At 37.4% G+C, this 6,284-nt stretch overlaps 1 long non-coding RNA gene across 1 annotated transcript; it reads right to left on the bottom strand.

Moving 5' to 3' along the window:
* Positions 1–850: 850 nt before the first annotated feature.
* LOC140648317 (uncharacterized) lies at positions 851–2,300 on the bottom strand. Its single transcript, XR_012041171.1, has 3 exons — positions 2,244–2,300; positions 1,758–1,784; positions 851–1,222 (listed from the first exon to the last, which is right to left on the bottom strand). It is a non-coding gene; the product is annotated as an uncharacterized lncRNA (long non-coding RNA).
* Positions 2,301–6,284: the final 3,984 nt, after the last annotated feature.

The following is a 6,284-nucleotide window of genomic DNA, read 5'->3' as shown; positions in this document are numbered from 1 at the left end:
TGCTGTTTCTGCTGTTTGATTAACTGCAACATTTTTGAAGAAATGAGAAATCAAAGAGATTTCAAATTAGCTGTGAAAATGCTTGCCCTGCAATTCTTTAACAAATATTTGAACAAACTTTTATAAGGAATTTGAAGGAAATGATATCATGTGTTTCTTTAGGCACTGTCATCAATCCAAAACAATAACCTTAGGAAAATCTGTAGAATCATATATTGTTCTTTAACAACAGAGCCTATCTCCATGGCAAAGAGTGTTGCGCAAGGAAGGGTATTTTAGCTCAGGAGCACTCCATACTAACAGAGCCATAAAACTTCCAGGCGGAGCTGGCTTGCACTCAGCTTGCTCTTAGTATCGGCAAAGAATCTCAGGGCTTTTGCGTGTGTCCACGTAAATATGCACTTACATACCAAATGTGGCAAATTGTCTGCGAAGAAGTGCTGGTCAGCATGGATTGGACAGTAATATATTGTTGCCCTCAGAAAACCCTTTTACAGGTAGCACTTTTACAATACCTATAAATAATGTGTCATTATTATTTGATAGCATTTTATGGACATTGAACAGATGTCTGTGCCTTTAAAACCTGGTATAAAACATTATAATAATATTCAGAAATAAAAAAGACAGGCATTCTTAAACAAAAGTCATTCTACATTTTGTTCTTATCTCCAAACCCAACATTAAGAAATCACATAAATAGCTGATTTAGAGGGAAGTTAAACACAGTTGACAAGTTGCATGATGGAGCTCAGAAATGGTATTTGTTTGAACTCATAGCTATCCATCCTTCTGTAATGTAGATAAGGCATCCACAAAAAAATAAAAGGGAAAAAAAAAAGGCATAGGTTCCTTCCCAGTCTACTGTTACTCTCAGGTGCTCTTTACTCCATGTGATCAGGTAATGTGCTCCTGATATCAAGTTTACTACTGTTGTGTCTGCCTGGTAACTATTTGTTCAAATGCATGATCCTAGAAAAGCACTGACACATATTCATTTCATTATACATATACATTATACATGTCAAAACTGGTGTATTTTCAGCACTGAACCTGGGCAAGCACATCAGAGACTTTTAAATAGCGAAAAAAAAAGCATTACTCTCATCTTCCCAAGATACTGCTTTGTGAAAATCCTCTTTACTATTCTTCAGTCTTTTCTTACGATCCGAGACGAATGTTTGGATGTTGTCCCTGCTTCAAGAAATTATAGATATCTCCTCTGGACGGGAAGAACAAATGCAAATAATAAGATGACCACAGTTTGATTATAAACTAACAGGGGACTGAACAGGGGGGGGTTGTTAAAAAAAGACCTGGGAGGAAAATTAAGTTTGAATCATTAAATTGGCATTGTAGGTTAGGAAAGAAAAGCAGGAAGAGATATAAGACATGGAAAATATGAAAGAAATTGAGGAGAAATGTTTTTGTGGCCATTTTGGAGGATAAAATATACGCATTGAGGTTCAAATAATGATTCGCAAATACAGCTTTTGCTTCAGTTGAAACTTTCTACAATCTAACAGTCTCATCTGCATTGTGTGTGTAGTATTTGAGACTTCTTGTCTCATATAATAAAATTATATAATTTTTGATATAGCACAAGGGATTCTAACCAATTCTCATTTTCATATTATAATTATTACTCGTTGAATGAACATGCTTACATTGTTATTTTAATCTTATTATACAGAGAACTTTTCAAACTATGCAAGTAGTTTAGCCCTCTCTGGTTAGTGACTCATGTATGAACTTACCCTCTTTCCCTTCAGAATTATTCCAGTCTGTAAATGAAAAAAAAAAAAAAAAAAAGGGAGTGGTGGAAAACTTTAATTTCAGACTACATGTTGTTCATGAACTGTTTGTTTAACTCTGTTTGTATTGGTTGGGTTGATATCTGTGTCACAGAATAATTTTTTTCCTTCATGATTGGAGGCTAAAACTGAATCACAAAACAATTACTAGTGATGAACAGCAATCACTCTCATTTTTGTTATCTGGTCACAATAGCAGTTGAGAAACTTTTTAGTCCCAAACATTTTCAGTGACCCGGCAATTGTCAGCATTCTCAGAACAGAGAATGTAATTGAGAATGAACTAAACCGGCCGTGTCCATTCACACACACAGATATTCACTGATACATAGATCTATTCGCCACAGACCGATTTTTCAAATGATAGCTTTCCTGTCTCACCTATTTCACCAACAGTAACTTATACGTGCGATTTGATGACGTTCTCACCTCTAGCGAAGTGACGTAAGTTATAGGTGCAAGTCCTGCTTGCACAAGCAAATCCTGCAGGAAAGAATTTACATCAATGACAATGCAAAATCCATTGTGCCTCGGCTTTTGAAAGTGGAACCCCCCCGGGAAGTTGGTCCTGAATGATTTTCTGTTAATTACCTGTTAATTATCCTGTCTACCTACAGTCACACGGTGACTATTGTTTGCTTCCAGTAAACATCATCCCAGCCAAAGCTCTTAATGAGTACCTAAAGATGCCCTGTACCAGGAAAGAGATCATAACCTGGGTGAATGAGTGCCTCAGCTCTCCTGGCACTGTGGATCCTTTGGGAAGGTTGTTTAAAATCTGATTGCGAGCTGTGTAAGCTGCATTTTTTTAATATATATTTGTGGCTCTGCCCTCACAAATCTATGATTCATGACAGGAATGCAGCTTGGATCTCCTGCAATGTAAGCAGCTGCAGATACTTCAAATACTTGGGTACATGTGATCCAGCAGCTTGCTATAAATTTGCCCCTAAAAATAAAGTAACAAGTGATTGAACAGTGATAGGAATTAAACACGGCAGTGAGTGAATGGAATGCACAAGTCCTTACCTCAGAACCTTTTATTACAGCAATTGCTATAATTAAAACCAAAACGAAAAAAGAAACACCCTAGAATACTATCTTTGAACAAACTTACCGCAAGATTCCTTTAAAGGTTTTTTTAATACTGTTGGACACCGAAAAAAGGTATTTGCTGGTATGCAATGCCACTGAGCATGATATTTATGTTGTTACATCATCTGAGAGTCAACTGCATTTCCACTTTCCACAAGTTACTGAACTAGTTCGGTTTCAAATTTCCCCTAAGTTTCTATCATGCGAACAAAATAGTCAAGGAACAACCCTGAGCTTTTGATACCGAAACAATATTTTGCTGTACGATTTGCTTGGAGACTGACTGAAAGATTGCAGGGTAAGCAGAAGAATTCCCACTGACAACAGCCAGCTTTGGATCTGTAGCTATTGACTGAAAGTCCCGGTTTTTGTAGCCTCTTATGTCTGGATTTCTCATTTATTTGCCCTCATTTTAAGACTGACACTGACTGGTGTTCAGTAAGCCACATAGGATGAAACAGTATGTCAGCATCTCTCTGAACTGATACTTCCACATCATCTCAGTTTTCAAATACAGTTTTAATATAAAATGTTGGAGGATATGCAAAATTTTAGAAGAGAGATTTCATGGTCAAATCATGTAGTTAGATCCCATTAGCAAATCTCGGAATAGCTAACCGGGGACTTGGTTGGGAATTTCAACCTAGAGGCCAAAGAGTAAATGAGAATTGGATTTAGCTACGCTGCAAATCTTATTTCTAGAAGTGATTCTTTTTTTTCGCTAAGAGACTCATCAGAGGAGCTGTATAGCCTCCTGCCTACATGTTTCCTCTTCTGCAGACCTTCTGTTTCTGCTGTTGTCGGATTCCTATCTTACCCATGCACAGCAAGAACAAAGATGCAAAACTGCCATTTTTGAAAAGGGGCATATTAGAACCAGATTTTTCAAGTATTTGTGTGCCTCTCCTTGCAGTGTGAGGTGGCTGAACATGAACTCCTGACTTTCTTTGTCTAAAGGCTGGGCATTTGCTCTGAGCTGGTCTCCCAGGCTCCCTCTTCATCAAGAGAAAGATGAAGGCACCTCCAGAAGGTACAACTAGTGTGCTGGGGGTTGAATCAGGGAGGAATGCCAAAGGAAAAACAGACCGAATGTTTAAAAACAGTGCTATTTCCTGAAGTCTTTGTTGAGTTAATTATAACTCAGTTCTTACACTGACAAAACTAATTCTGAAGTTGATTTGTTTAAAAACATATCTGCCTTGATCCAGCATGTCCGATTTTCTGTTTTTTCCCTGAAGGTCTGCTTTTATCTCAGTAAAATCTATGTGTTACAGTACAGTAGCAGTATTGCACTACTACTTCAAATAAATGTAATATCATTTTTGCTGTGAAGCACCCTGTTCTCCATCAAGTGTGCTTTGTATCTCCCTCTTTAAATGAGAAAGGACGGGGGGGGGGGGAAACAGTGTTTATTTTGCTCTTGAATTCTGCACTAGCTGTTTAATATGTTTCTTATGAATTACCATTAAGAAAGGATTCCACATTTAAAAGGAAGCTTATGAGGATATAGGTAAATGTGAGTGTGGTCTTTTCAGAAGAATGTTTGATTGAAGACCTGTTTTTGGACACAAGGTAAGGAAAAAGATCACTTAACCTCACTTGAATAAGTGGAGATTAAAGGTTAAAAGCTTTAAAGCTTTAAAATGCATTAGCAACAGAACAGTAAATACAATCCATGGAGACATGGAGGAATTAGCAAAACAAATGTTAAACTAAGAAATGCACTCTAAGATTCACTGGAATCTCCACAGTAAGTCTGAATGCAGGGCACATTTAAATGTTTCACTGGTTGTTTTAAAATTGTCTTTGTATTCCTTATATTGGCTCTAATGGAGATGATACTGAACCTTGCCATGAATTATGCAAGGAAATTTTATGTAGATCTTTCCATGTTTTAGCCTCTCCGGAGTTTTGGAGTTTTAAAGGGTGATTTTACCATATACCTCATTTAACCTATTGCACATTGGCTGGATTTGTACTGCTGATGTATCAATAATGTAGTCATAATCCTGTTCAAAAAATTCCTGTACCGTATTAGGGAAAACAAAGTTACCATCATCAGTGATGTAACCTCATTGATTGTAGACACAATATAATTTTCTATGAGTACAACATCTGCTTAATAACAGTATTTGACTTAGATATCTATATTTTAACTTGTATCACGGATACGTTCAACAAATGCATTGGTTCTCTGTTTACCCTGCATAGATCAACAAACTGCTTCTTACAGCTCAGTAAAACCCACAAACAACATGCTGAACACTTTGGGAAAACACAGCTACCTCCACAAAGAAGAGGGGTGATCCCAGGCAGGGCATACTGCAACAGCCTAATTGTAAAGTAGGGATGCTGTGTATCAACAGGGAGTATCTATCTGAGAAAAGGTTGAACAAAAAGTAAAAATGCAATTTTTAACTATTTCCACTATTGAAATATATAGAAGCACCTGAGGTTCCAACAGGATTCCCAAACTGGCAGTCCCCAACCAAGGCAGCCAAAATCAACACCTCCACTTGATCTTTTGCACAAAGGGCAAAATCTTACTGAAGACGGGTGTCTGATGGAAGTCTTGTGCTCGTAGATGCAGCAGATTTGGCATTGCCCACATAGTGGGTGAAATCCTGTCCCCCGCAGAATTCAATGGCAAAATTTTGATCCACTTCAGTCAAGTGAGGACACTGTTTATAGGTGAGAATACACAGCAGAGAATATTCAAAGGTTTAAAAACTCAGATTATATTCATTAGCCTGTGAGTGTAATTAGAACACGATATTTAAGAGTATGGGATATTAGCAATATGTGGTAATTTTTGCTAGTATGAGTAACACCTTTCTAAAATTTGGCTTCTTAAGGATTCCAGTTAATATATAACAAATTACTCTCATTGCAGAATGTTCAGATATAAGAGCTTCTCAAGAGTAACTGAACTTATTTTGAACTTCTATTTTCATTTAAACTCTCCATTAAGGAATTTGGGAGGGTGAGCAGGGGAGAAAGGCATTTGTTTAGATTCTGCTTTTAATAAAGTTTTAACACTTTGATATCAGTCTCTGATTAGATGCAGCATCCCGCATTCCAAAGTGAAGAAAGGCTATTTGCTCCTTCTCTCCTCCGCCCAACACATATCTTTCTTACTTGTGTCTTTTAAGCAGAGCCTCTGATTCAGCCTAATTATTGTCATTAACAGGAGTTTTCTGCGGAGCAACATTCCTTGCTGTGGCCTTTCCTTCTCAACTCAGTAAAGGATTATCCTAAACCGGAGTCTAATAATCCTATTTCCACTTATACTGGGGGGGAGGGTACCACATTCTCTGTGCCCACATTCTGTGTTCAAAGCTTGACCCAAAATTATGGATTTTCCTGGTGTTTATC

This window comes from Ciconia boyciana, chromosome 1 (genome assembly GCF_034638445.1).
Source record: "Ciconia boyciana chromosome 1, ASM3463844v1, whole genome shotgun sequence".
Lineage (NCBI taxonomy): Eukaryota > Metazoa > Chordata > Aves > Ciconiiformes > Ciconiidae > Ciconia > Ciconia boyciana.
Note: the sequence above shows the minus strand (reverse complement) of the source record. Positions and strands in the feature narration are given on the sequence as shown.